Source organism: Sphaeramia orbicularis, chromosome 5, assembly GCF_902148855.1.
Source record: "Sphaeramia orbicularis chromosome 5, fSphaOr1.1, whole genome shotgun sequence".
Classification (NCBI taxonomy): Eukaryota; Metazoa; Chordata; class Actinopteri; order Kurtiformes; family Apogonidae; genus Sphaeramia; species Sphaeramia orbicularis.
The window spans coordinates 21161849-21175630 of NC_043961.1; the positions used below are offsets into that span (position 1 = coordinate 21161849).

A 13782-nucleotide genomic window follows, 5' to 3' on the forward strand; every position below is an offset into this window, starting at 1 on the left:
AAAAAAACCTTCAGAAAGAAAAATATAGTGCATTATATTACAGGAAACTCAAGAAAAAGCTTTAAATGACCTCAAAATTGAACAATTTTTACTAGGAAAAAAGCAGATCTGTGGTGTGTATTTGCCACATTGATTCCTTTATTTATTTATTTATTTATTTATTTATTTAAATTTTTTCCAACTTGATTGAAAATATATGTGTATACAAAAACCATCAAGAAACTGTGAATCAAGATGTCAAAAGGAAAAATTGTCCAAACAAATAAATTAATATCATGCAATAGCTTACAGACACAAAGAAAAGACAAATAATAATAATAATAATAATAATAATAATAATAATAATAATAATAATAATAATAATAATAACTTAAAATATAAATATCTAAGAAAAAAATACACCAGAGAGCAAATTTAGTCCAGTTTAAATATTTTTTCCCTCTCATGCATTTGGACAGGATACTACTACTACTACTACTACTACTAATAATAATAATAATGATAATAATAATAATAATAATAATAATAATAATATTAATAATAATAATAGTAATAATGCTAATGACTTAAAATATAAATATCTAAGAAAAAAAATACACCAGAGAGTAAATTTAGTCCAGTTTAAATATTTTTCCTTCTCATGCATTTGGACAGGCTGCATTTTAATATAATAATAATAATAATAATAATAATAATGATGATGATAATAATAATACTACTACTACTACTACTACTACTAATAATAATAATAATAATAACTTAAAATATAAAAATCTAAGAAAAAAATACACCAGAGAGTAAATTTAGTCCAGTTTAAATATTTTTTCCCTCTCGTGCATTCGGACAGGCTCCATTTTAATATAATAATAATAATAATAATAATAATAATAATAATAATAATAAAATAAATATTAATAATAATAATAATAATAATAATAATAATAATAATAATAATAATAATAATAATAACTTAAAATCTAAAAAAAATATTAATAAAATAAAATAAAATAATAATAACTTAAAATATAAATATCTAAGAAAAAAAATACACCAGAGAGTAAATTCAGTCCAGTTTAAATATTTTTCCCTCTCGTACACATGGACAGGCTGCATTTTACGCGCCACCTGCTGGTTCCATCCTCCGCGTGCAGCCTCAGACCCGCCTCCTCCTTTTGTTTGGTTGATAGAATGACTTCACAGGCAGAATGTGAAGAAGCCAGCCCATCCTGCACACTATACCCGACCTCATGTGTTTTTTTGTTTTTTTTTTTCCCACTGCTGTCAGATGATGGCACAGATGTGATGTGGCACCAGAGGCTCGGACCACCGCGCATGGTGCATGGAGCTCCGGGGCTTGCAGGCTGATCTGAGGTCAGTAATCGCATAACCTGTCCGACCCTCACTGACACAGAGCAGTAAAACCAAGGAAGTTAATGCTTTACAGCTTACACACACGTTATCATGCAACACAACTGCGGCCCCTGCATTCAGACGTCATAGAACAGCTGTGGACCACGTGTTCTTTCTGCCACCTCCAACTTTGTAGCACCAGAACCTTGAACACTGCAGCACTTAGTCTGGGAAGAAGCTTCTGGATCCTGCACTTATGTCTGAGTTCATTTGTGTAGATGGTTGTGTTAAAACTGTGGAGTAAAAACAGCTCAAAATGAAAACATACACTGAAATACTTTTAATCCTGAGCAGCTGAACTTCTGTTATAATTTCTTCCTTATGCTGAAGTTGAACTTGTTGGATATTTTCCTACACTGTAAAAAATGACTGCAGAATTAACACTAAAAAGTTGTAAAATTGCAACATAAAAGTGTAAGTGAAAATACAATGCATTGTTGTTTATTTGAAAATGTTTTCGTGTTAACGATGAAATCAAATATAGCTGTAGTTTTTACAGGAAGAGTATGTTAACAAAACTAGATTTGTATGTAGAAAATATATATCTCTAAAAAAATAAATTGCAACACCACAATGTTGAAATAACAGCCTGAACTTCTGTTATAATTTCTTCCTTATGCTGAAGTTGAACTTGTTGGATATTTTCCTACACTGTAAAAAATGACTGCAGAATTAACACTAAAAAGTTGTAAAATTGCAACATAAAAAACTATAAGTGAAAATACAATGCAAAGTTGTTTATTTGAAAATGTTTTTGTGTTAACGATGAAATCAAATATAGCTGTAGTTTTTACAGGAAGAGTATGTTAACAAAACCACACTGTAAAAAATGACTGCAGAATTAACACTAAAAAGTTGTAAAATTGCAATATAAAAAACTGTAAGTGAAAATACAATGCAACGTTGTTTATTTGAAAATGTTTTTGTGTTAATGATGAAATCAAATATAGCTGTAGTTTTTACAGGAAGAGTATGTTAACAAAACCACACTGTAAAAAATGACTGTAGAATTAACACTAAAAAGTTGTAAAATTGCAACATAAAAAACTATAAGTGAAAATACAATTCAAAGTTGTTTATTTGAAAATGTTTTTTGTGGATGAAATCAAATATAGCTGTAGTTTTTACAGGAAGAGTATGTTAAAAAAACCAGATTTGCATGTAGAAATTATATATCTCTAAAAAAATAAATTGCAACACCACAATGTTGAAATAACAGCCTGAACTTCTATTATAATTTCTTCCTTATGCTGAAGTTGAACTTGTTTGATATTTTCCTACACTGTAAAAAATGACTGTAGAATTAACGCCACAAAGTTGTAAAATTGCAACATAAAAAACTATGAGTGAAAATACAATGCATTGTTGTTTATTTGAAAATGTTTTTGTGTTAACGATGAAATCAAATATAGCTGTAGTTTTTACAGGAAGAGTATGTTAACAAAACCACACTGTAAAAAATGACTGCAGAATTAACACTAAAAAGTTGTAAAATTGCAATATAAAAAACTGTAAGTGAAAATACAATGCAACGTTGTTTATTTGAAAATGTTTTTGTGTTAATGATGAAATCAAATATAGCTGTAGTTTTTACAGGAAGAGTATGTTAACAAAACCACACTGTAAAAAATGACTGTAGAATTAACACTAAAAAGTTGTAAAATTGCAACATAAAAAACTATAAGTGAAAATACAATTCAAAGTTGTTTATTTGAAAATGTTTTTGTGTTAATGATGAAATCAAATATAGCTGTAGTTTTTACAGGAAGAGTATGTTAACAAAACCACACTGTAAAAAATGACTGCAGAATTAACACTAAAAAGTTGTAAAATTGCAACATAAAAGTGTAAGTGAAAATACAATGCATTGTTGTTTATTTGAAAATGTTTTCGTGTTAACGATGAAATCAAATATAGCTGTAGTTTTTACAGGAAGACTATGTTAACAAAACTAGATTTGTATGTAGAAAATATATATCTCTAAAAAAATAAATTGCAACACCACAATGTTGAAATAACAGCCTGAACTTCTGTTATAATTTCTTCCTTATGCTGAAGTTGAACTTGTTGGATATTTTCCTACACTGTAAAAAATGACTGCAGAATTAACACTAAAAAGTTGTAAAATTGCAACATAAAAAACTATAAGTGAAAATACAATTCAAAGTTGTTTATTTGAAAATGTTTTTGTGTTAATGATGAAATCAAATATAGCTGTAGTTTTTACAGGAAGAGTATGTTAACAAAACCACACTGTAAAAAATGACTGCAGAATTAACACTAAAAAGTTGTAAAATTGCAACATAAAAGTGTAAGTGAAAATACAATGCATTGTTGTTTATTTGAAAATGTTTTCGTGTTAACGATGAAATCAAATATAGCTGTAGTTTTTACAGGAAGAGTATGTCAACAAAACCAGATTTGTATGTAGAAATTATGTATTTCTAAAAAAATAAATTGCAACACCACAATGTTGAAATAACAGTCTGAACTTCTATTATAATTTCTTCCTTATGCTGAAGTTGAACTTGTTGGATATTCTCCTACACTGTAAAAAATGACTGCAGAATTAACACTAAAAAGTTGTAAAATTGCAACATAAAAGTGTAAGTGAAAATACAATGCATTGTTGTTTATTTGAAAATGTTTTTGTGTTAACGATGAAATCAAATATAGCTGTAGTTTATACAGGAAGAGTATGTTAACAAAACCACATTTGTATGTAGAAATTATATATTTCTAAAAAAAAAAAATTGCAACACCTCAATGTTGAAATAACAGTCTATTTTTCTTTTCTTTTTTCAATAAAAAAGGAATAAAAAAATTAAACATTTAACATTTTCATGGCTTTGTAAAGTGCTTTGGGCACCATGAACATGTATAAGATGTACTCTATAAGTGCACTCCGTTAAATATGTTTATGGTTTGATGTGTTTTTAACAGTATTGTTCTGGTAACCACAGCTGCCATTTTTTTCCTGTAAAAACAATGTTTTTTTTTTTTTTTTTTTTTTTTTTTGTTAACAGTGTACTCAGACTGCCTTAGATTGTCTGGATTTCCAAAACTTTGAATGATCAGTCTACAGAAATATACATTTACATTCAGAGTCCAAGTGAAAATAGATGTTTACCTCCGCCAAGGAGGTTATGTTTTTGCCAGGGTTTGTTTGTTTGTCTGTTTGTCTGTCCGTTAGTGTGCAACATAACTCAAAAAGTTATGGACAGATTTTGATGAAATTTTCAGGGTTTGTTGGAAATGGGATAAGGAAGAAATGATTAACTTTTGGGGATGATCCGGAAGAAATCCTGGATTCTGGATCACTTTGAAATTTTCGTTAACATTGTGGTAAATGGGGCCAAAATTTTCGTTTCCCAATATCTCGCTTAATTATTGACCAAAACTCATGAAATTTAACTCAGGAATTGACAATGGGGTCCTCTATCACATTTCAAAGGCTGATCCGGATCTGATCCAGAAGGCAGATTTTATCTCAATTTATATAAAAAATGGGGGTGCCCTTACTTTTTGGCCTACTGTGCCTTTAATATTAAAGGTAGAAATTTCTGACAAGCGCCATCGTGTAGCTCTGTCAGTTCCGCATCGGGAGTATGCCACCGGATTTCATGTAGCTTTAATACTTAAGGAGCTAGATCCAGAAGAAAACCGCCATTACGAGAAATGTGATTTTCGTGAATAACTACTGAACTAATAAGGATATAATTATGAATCCAGTTGCTAATGGTATGTTTTCATGGTCAAGGAATCTTAAAATATAGGTAAAATAAATATGGGACTAATATTTATGGTGGAAATCACAATATGGGGGAATTGTGCAAATCTCATGCAATTTGACTCAGGGATTTACAATGGGGTGTTCTATCAAATGGCAAAGACTGATCCGGATCTGATCCAGATTGTGGATTTTATCACAATTTATATAAGTGTTCTATCAAATCGCAAAGACTGATCCGGATCTTTTTAAAAAATAAATGTAGGATTTGTATCACCGATTATGTGGGGAATTTTTGCGCTTGGCGGAGGTCTGCGCTCTCCGAGTGCTTTTCTAATTTAAACATGTAAATGTGCAGCTCTGTACTTTTTCTTCCAGTATTATCAGTATTTTTGCGGTTCATATCAGAACTTCTTGCACTATTTACACAGAACCATAACCGGTACTGTTATACCTCACTCCAACCCAGTGGCAGTTTTGGGGAAGCTACTTTGCTAGCGTAGCTTGTAAAACTACTAGTAGTTCATCATGGCAGTAGTTCAAACAAACTCCATTTCTACCCCTGGAGAAATGGAGTTTGTAAAACAATTCCAAGAAAAAGTAGTTTTAGCAACTACTTTTTATTTTCAGTGTTAAATTGAGAATGAACATGTGGTGTATATGAAACCAAATATGGCCTCGGTTGGGGCGGCACGTGGCTATCAGGGGCGGAGCTGGAGTTGTCCATGGTGGTGACGACCACATGCCGCTAGTAATGATCGCACATCTGCGAAGCATTGAGTGGTGCCAGGGCAAGCCAATGAGTGGCTGTCTTATTTTGAAGATGTACAATTTCAAAAAGATAACACAGACTTTAAAATTTCAGTTTTTATTTATTTTATCATTGTTACGTGCCAGGAGGTCTAGGGTGCCGACACATAACAAAAACCAAAAGAAAGAAAAAGATGGTCCGGGAGACAGCAAAGGAAAACGTGGAGAGCAGGTCGCTTGTAGCAAAATGACTGAAAATTTATTATAGAAAAATAAGTTGTACATAGCCACAATTACTTAAGAAAAACATATATAACATAAGCTGCGTCAAACAAAAAAAAAAAAGAACTGCAGCGATGGACCCACTCTGGTCTTCATGGTCGGAGCTCCAGGCTTTTATAGGCAGGCGGCGAATTGAATTCAGGTGTTCCCAGTTGGCCCCGAATTAAAGGCGGAGACAAGGAAAAAACAAAACAAAAACAGAACAACCAATGGCCCCAGCCGTAACAATCATATTCTAACGGTGTTAAATATCTGCATACACTTTGTTGATATGTGATCTCAGTGCATCTTGGGGTAGCCTTCTGCAAACTTCACACAACACTGTTGGAATTTGACCTGTCCTGCAGAATTCATGCATGTGTTTCAGGTTTGTACACATTTACGGACCCTCTTGTACCTGTTTTTGTTTCAAACATGCTTTGTTGGATTAAGGTCAGGGCTTTGCATTAGTTTTTTCTTTATACATTAAAATACTGAGAGGATTAGATCATGGAGAAAGACTTTTTTTGTGCTACTAGAGAAACTGAACCACTGTGAACTGTGTTAAATATAGAATAGAACAGATCTTTATGTCACTGTCACACGAACAATGAAAATCATTTTAGCAGCTCCATTCTATTTAGCAGCAGAAACACTTAGTGCAAAAAGGACTGTGTAAAATATCACACAATACAGTAAAGAAAAATGTAGGCATGTGCAGAAGCTCCAGAATGTAACTAATGTACTACTAGAACTACTGAAATATACAAAAGCTAACTCTATGATGACAGATATGTACAGCAAATAAGGATATATACAAACAATATAGGATATATACAAGGTAAGATGAAGTAAATACCTTTCTCAAGCCTTTGTAACTTTAGGGAAAAGAATTAAATCTTTTATCAGACTCTATGATGTGAGTATTGTACATGACTGACATCTGCTCACCTCGACCACGGGATGAAGATTATTGTTACATCCTTTATGGATTTAAACCTGATGGTGTTTATCTGAACACCAGCAGATGCAGAATACTCCGTGCTGTCCAATGTCATGCTATTGGGAACGTAAACCCAAATGAGAATACGCTGCACATAAGGACACAGCACACAGGCAGACAGTGTACATGTCCCCTCACATAAACCCTCTGCTCCATATCCACATAAGACCACTAAAGGATGTCTCTAATGACCCTCATCTCCGCCTTGAAGCTCCATCTTAACCTAAAAAGTGCAGGGTGTCTCTTTACCCCCCTCCTTCCATATCCAAACCCCTATCCCCCTCTTTGTTTACCTCATTGAACAGCAGCTGGGTTCAGAACCATCATCTCATATGATGCGTTCAGGGTCCCTGCTACAGTAAAGATATGACTAATACAGTTGGTGCCCAGTCTGATTACTGTGCTAATTACTTATAGAAGTAAATACAAGGCTCGGCCATAGAAATGCCCCCCCCCCCCCCCCACACACACACACACACATACACAATATTTCATCCATCCTTTAGCTTATTTTTTTTTTTTTTTTTTTTTTTTTTTTTATGAGAGGCATTCACCATTGCATCGTTTATGCCACACAGTACTTATGGAATACCATAATAAATATCACAACATGTGTTCTCATCCAACATCTTGTATTGATGATGTCAGTCTGCTGTGGAAATTCGTCTACAGAACATTCCACAGATTCTCAGTGGGCTTCAGATTTGGAGTCTGCGGTGGCCCATCCATGTGTGTAAAGGATATCTGATGCTCCTTAAACCTAACTTTGATGAGCCTGATGAATCCTGCTATGGTCTTCATGTAACATGCTTATGCCATCAGAGGAAAAAAAACCCTCAAATGGAAAAACCTGTACTTTTAGTATATTCATGTTGTCAGCTTGTTGAAGAACTTCTTACATAACTGTTTGAACCATCTCTTAGTTCTGAGGTGTGGTTGTAGTCATGGTGTGCTACTGTAGCCACATTCGCTTTGTGCTCTGTCCTTCATTTTGATCTGCAGACAAAGACGTTTACAGCCCAACGTTCATGGACATGTTTTACCCAAAGTATCTGCTTTTGTCTTCTTTAGGAATGTGTGTGTCTGTTGCTATGCTGTCCTTAAGATTTGATGCACAGTTATGTTATAGGTGTATTTACACTAGAGACACACGTTCTCTCCATATGATATTTGTACTGAGTAACTTTGTATGATGGGAACTGCATTAAGAACCAGGGGCTCGTTTCTGGGTTAACTAGCGAACGCAACTTTTAACGCACCCTGTAACGCACCCTGTAACGCACCCTTTAACGCACCCTTTAACGCACTCTTTAACGCACTTTTAACGCCCTTTAACGCACCCTTTAACGCACCCTTTAACGCACCCTTTAACGCACCCTTTAACGCATCCTTTAACGCACCCTTTAACGCACCCTTTAACGCACCCTTTAACGCACCCTTTAACGCACCCTTTAACATACCCTTTAATGCACTTTGTGAGCTAACGATGGTTTACTGAATGCAGAGGCTCAACAAAAGCAGAATCTGTTTCTGGGCTAGTTGAGTTCATTAATATTAACTCAACTATTTTGCTAATGAACCAACGCTTCCGCTCCCACTGTTCCCGCTGTTCCTGCTTCCATTTCAAGGAGGTGAATTTGTGAGGAGAGTCTATACGGTGTTCTAATTTTACATTATTACCTCCGCCAAGTAGGTTATGTTTTTGCCAGGGTTTGTTTGTCTGTTTGTTTGTTTGTCTGTCCGTTAGTGTGCAGCATAACTCAAAAAGTTATTGACAGATTTGGATGAAATTTTCAGGGTTTGTTGGAAATGGGATAAGGAAGAAATGATTAAATTTTGGTGGTGATCGGGGGTGGGGGGGCCCACGGGGGGTGGGGCACTGATCAGCCTTGGCAGAGGTCTGCGCTCTCCGAGTGCTTCTAGTTTGGAATGCGATGGAATTTGCCACAACTGAGAACAGCCTTAGTAAAGCCAACTCTTTGCTTTGGTTCCAAAAGTATTCATTTTGTATTCATTTTATTAATGTATGATAAAAAAAAACAATACCGTTTTATGTGATTTGAAGCATTCATAATTTTGATTTCGATTTGCTTCGCCCCATTGAACTCCCACCGGGCCTCCCACCCCACCATTCTCCTGCACCCTCCCCCCCTTCCATTTTTTCTGGATCCGCCACTATTATCAAATATAAATAACACTGGGTTACAAAAAAATGTTTTTTGCAAGTTGTCTAGGTTTTTTCAACTGAATTAGGACCATTTTGCACCGCTAAATCCAAAAATGACATCTGTTTTTCTCAATCAGGTCAGGTTTTTTTTGCTAATTTGATTCTGAAAAATTTGATCTTCTCACAAAATTGATTACATTTTTGTGACTTTATCAGTTGATTTTTTATATAGTTCTCACCCAAAATAGGTTTTAAGAGAAAAAAAAAATCATTTTCTAACAGGAAGTATTTATTATTTATTATGTACTCACCGCAGATGTAGCAGAATACGTCAGGCTTATTTTTGCAAGATCTTCTAGTCGAAGCCATTTCGTTCACCTGTAATATTAAAAAAACCATTAATCATAAATTGGCAAAATTAAAATCTTCAGAACTTGTTTATTGCAAGAAATATGAAAGAATTTTGTATCATATGATGTGAAAATGCCCATAAATGTAAGCAAAAATGTTAAAAAGCCAATATGTAGCATAGTTCAGAAAGTTGACCTGATTGAGCAAAATTAATATGATTTTTGGATTCAGCACACCAAAATTATCCTAAATCAGCTCAAAAAAACTTAAACAATAAATTTGTTGTTGACCAGTGCAATATATCAAAGGACATACATAACAGAAATAAAGTGAAATGAAGCTACAAGAATATATCGTCATTCTAACGTAGACCCCTGACGCAGACCCCCAACTAGCCCAGGAACTAGATAACGCAAAATGAGTTGAATGAACACAGTCAAATTCCTTCAAAATGTAAGGTCTGTCACAGAGTTAATTCACTTTTTTTTTGTTAAATGCTGGTTTTACCATAAATTGTGACCATAAAGCATCTGGATGGAGATATTTTTCTACCGTTTTTCGTTTTTTGATTGTTGTCCTGGGATACCACTTTTACACCAAAACATATTCACATCTCCTTCCTGAATGACTCAATGTCTGCATGGTCTCATTGTGTTGATGCGTGTGTTTGTACAGATCAGTGTGTTTCCTTAGAGTTAAAGACACAATGACCTTAGTGTTAAAGTGAGATAAGAGCTGAAATCAAAATTCTGAAATTCCACCGTCAAAATAAAGTAGTTAACCTAACCAACACAGTCACGTATTGAAACAAAATATTATCGAAATGTGAAAAAACAGAGCTGGAATGTATTTCAGTTTGGTGTATGCTTCCTGTCTGACCACAACTGGATATAACATTACAAGAGCTGTCTGTAGAGTAGATGATTTACTTGTCAGACAGGGTATTTTCAGCAGTCTACACAGTGGCTCCAACTATTTGTGGTTCAACTACAGCCTGAGTAAATTAAGTTAGCCAGCTTCTACTCATGTGATAATGGTGATCTTTAATTATGTGTCCGGAGTTACTCTGTTTGTGCAAACTGGAAACTAAACCTTATTTTTGACAGCAAGAGACTGGAGCTTGGTAAGTTTTTCTACCTCTGACTTTTACAGAATTAATGATCCTGTTATTCGCTGCATCGCCGTTACAATGATTAGCTTGTGTGGAGTCAGAGCAGATCAAATGCTGCTGTGGAGTAGAACTGGACTGAGATCACATACATGTAGAGTCAATGATTAACACAGAAGAAGACCATACACTGAAGCACAAAGAGAGAAAGTTGTGTCTGAGCTGAAACAAATCTAAGATGGGAGCTTTGTTTGGAATGACTCTAAATTGCTGCCTGTTGTCTATCAGGACGTATAAAGGAACTAGTAGTTTACATACAGTCGTGGAAAAAATTATTTGACCACCCTTGTTTTCTTCAATTCCTTGTTCATTTACGATATACCATGACACTGTTAAAATGCCAATTTTTTGTTTGTTTCTTTTGTAAAATGATTATTTCCTTAAAGAATTGAGTTACACCAGAAATATACACAAATACTAAACACTTTTTTATTTGATCAGAACAGGATCTAATGTTACATCACAAAACTTAAACTAGAAGCACTCGGAGAGTGCAGACCTCCGCCAAGGCTGATCAGTGGCCCTCCCCGTGGGCCCCCCCACGCCAAGGAGGTTATGTTTTTGCCAGGGTTTGTTTGTTTGTTTGTCTGTCTGTCTGTCTGTTTGTCTGTCCATTAGTGTGCAACATAACTCAAAAAGTTATGGACAGATTTTGATGAAATTTTCAGGGTTTGTTGGAAATGGGCCCCCCCGGGGGCCCCCCCACCCCCGATCACCACCAAAATTTAATCATTTCTTCCTTATCCCATTTCCAACAAACCCTGAAAATTTCATCAAAATCTGTCCATAACTTTTTGAGTTATGTTGCACACTAACGGACAGACAAACAGACAGACAGACAAACAAACAAACAAACCCTGGCAAAAAACATAACCTCCTTGGCGGAGGTAATTATGTTTTACAGACATTACAGTATAAGAGCCTGTTGAAATGTTCATATTCTATTAGTTCAGAACTAGGGACGTCCGATAATATCGGCCCACAGATATTATCGGCCCGATATTGGCATAAAAATGTAATATCGGTGAATATCGGTATCGTTTTTTTTGCCTATCATTAAAACCGATAAAATAATGCCTTGATCTCACCGGCATTTACCGACGCATAAATGAAGCATTGTTTGTAGCTGAAAGAAATGCGCAGTTTTCAAAATTGTACAGTAGAGTTGCCACACTGTAATAGACTCATGGAGGGAGGGAGAGAAAATAAATAAATATGGCATTTTTTCCACAACTTAACTCTTTCTTCGGCAATGACGAGATTTTCCGTCACTCCGTGTTTTCACTGTTATACTGTAGTTGAAGCTGTTGCGAATCGTGTGAATTACTCTCCTTAGTCCAAAAACAAACAATTAAGCAGCTTTTTCGGAAAAATGACAGACCGGGTTTAATGTTTTTGCACTGGCGTCTCCGTATCCCATGGCAACACATCCAGCGGCAGTCACTGAATGAGGAAATGCAGACTGTGCAGGAACCGCATATCGGTTTTTGGCAAAAAAGCCAATATCGGACATCCCTATTCAGAACTAACATCATAACATTATTTTTGTGCAATCCCAACAAAGGAACTAACATTATTTAATAAAAGAGTATTAAATAATAATAAATAAAATATAAACAAGAAAGAGAAATAAAAAAACAAAAATGAACCTCCGCAATATCTGCATTTGAATAAATACCTAAAAATATTGATACAGTACTTTTTAATATCAGTACAGTATTGTGCAATGAAATATCGCGATATATTGCAGAACGGATATTTTCTTACGTCCCTAGACATGACACTGGTTAGATGAATGGTCTGTACTTACACAGTCGTGGAAAAAATTATTAGACCAACCTTATTTTCTTCAATTTCTTGCTTATTTTAATGCCTGGTACAACTAAAGGTACATTTGTTTGGACAAATATAATGATAACAGCAAAAATAGCTCATTAAAGTTTAATTTCAGAGCTGATATCTAACCATTTTCCATGTTTTCTTGATAATAACCAAAATCGCTGAAGTTCTTACATCAGTAGCTATGGCATTGTACTGACAAAAACAGTGTTTATAGGCATTCCATGTTTTCTTTTCTGTCTGTTTTAGTCACATGATACACACAGGAGTTAGTACTTGATAGCATAACAGTTGTTTTTGATGACTTTTGCATGTCTAATAATTTTTTTCGTGACCGTATGTGTAGCAGCGTTGGGTTGCCGTGCACATTTTACAGTAACATAGATGTAATTGTTATTATTATTATAGAGGCTGACTGATAAAGGCTGTATAATAACTATCTGCAGATTTCACTGCCATCCTGAAAAGATCTGACACTACTTCCGATTGTAGTTAACCCATAAAGACCCAACAGCCACCGGCGACCAAAAACATCTACTGATCTAAGCTGTTTAATACCTGTTGATCCACTAATCCTATCAATACATGTAAATAATTTAGCTAAAATGCAGTTTCTCAGCTTTAAATCATAATCAGATATGACCCATTTGGATGTTCAGAGGCTCCGTAGTTACCGTGGAAACACTGTCATCTTCTACAACACTGATTCACCAGTAAAACCCACGGAGTTGGATCAATGACAGTGGATGGACACACTTGTTTTTACATTCAGTTATTGATATATTTGCTGAAAAAGTCACTTTTTCTTCAGATTTTTTCTGTTTCTGATCTTATAACCTTTGAACATACTCTAGGTTTTCATCAACATCTGCATGATCAGTAAATTAAATAAAGGAAAATACATGGTTTACATTGAAAAATGCAAAATACAGAGGGTAATATTATCATAAATGGTGATAAATCACTTAAAACTGGTTTAAATATAGAGAAAATTTCATTTGGGAACTGCCACAAAAGTAGCACTGGGTCTTTATGGGTTAAAGGTCCCGTATTATGCTATTTTTCAGTCACGTCATGTAGGTCTCAGAAGCCCAAAAACATAG

The 13782-nt window shown here is 34.6% G+C and overlaps 1 protein-coding gene across 1 annotated transcript in view; it reads left to right on the forward strand.

Annotated features, from left to right (window-relative positions):
* Window positions 1–1093: 1093 nt before the first annotated feature.
* slc2a9l2 (solute carrier family 2 member 9, like 2) overlaps window positions 1094–13782 on the forward strand; it is a 357677-nt gene continuing 344988 nt past the window's right edge. Inside the window, exon 1 of the mRNA XM_030134527.1 lies at window positions 1094–1371. The gene's annotated coding sequence lies outside the window, so the exon portion shown is untranslated. The remainder of the gene's footprint in view (window positions 1372–13782) is intronic.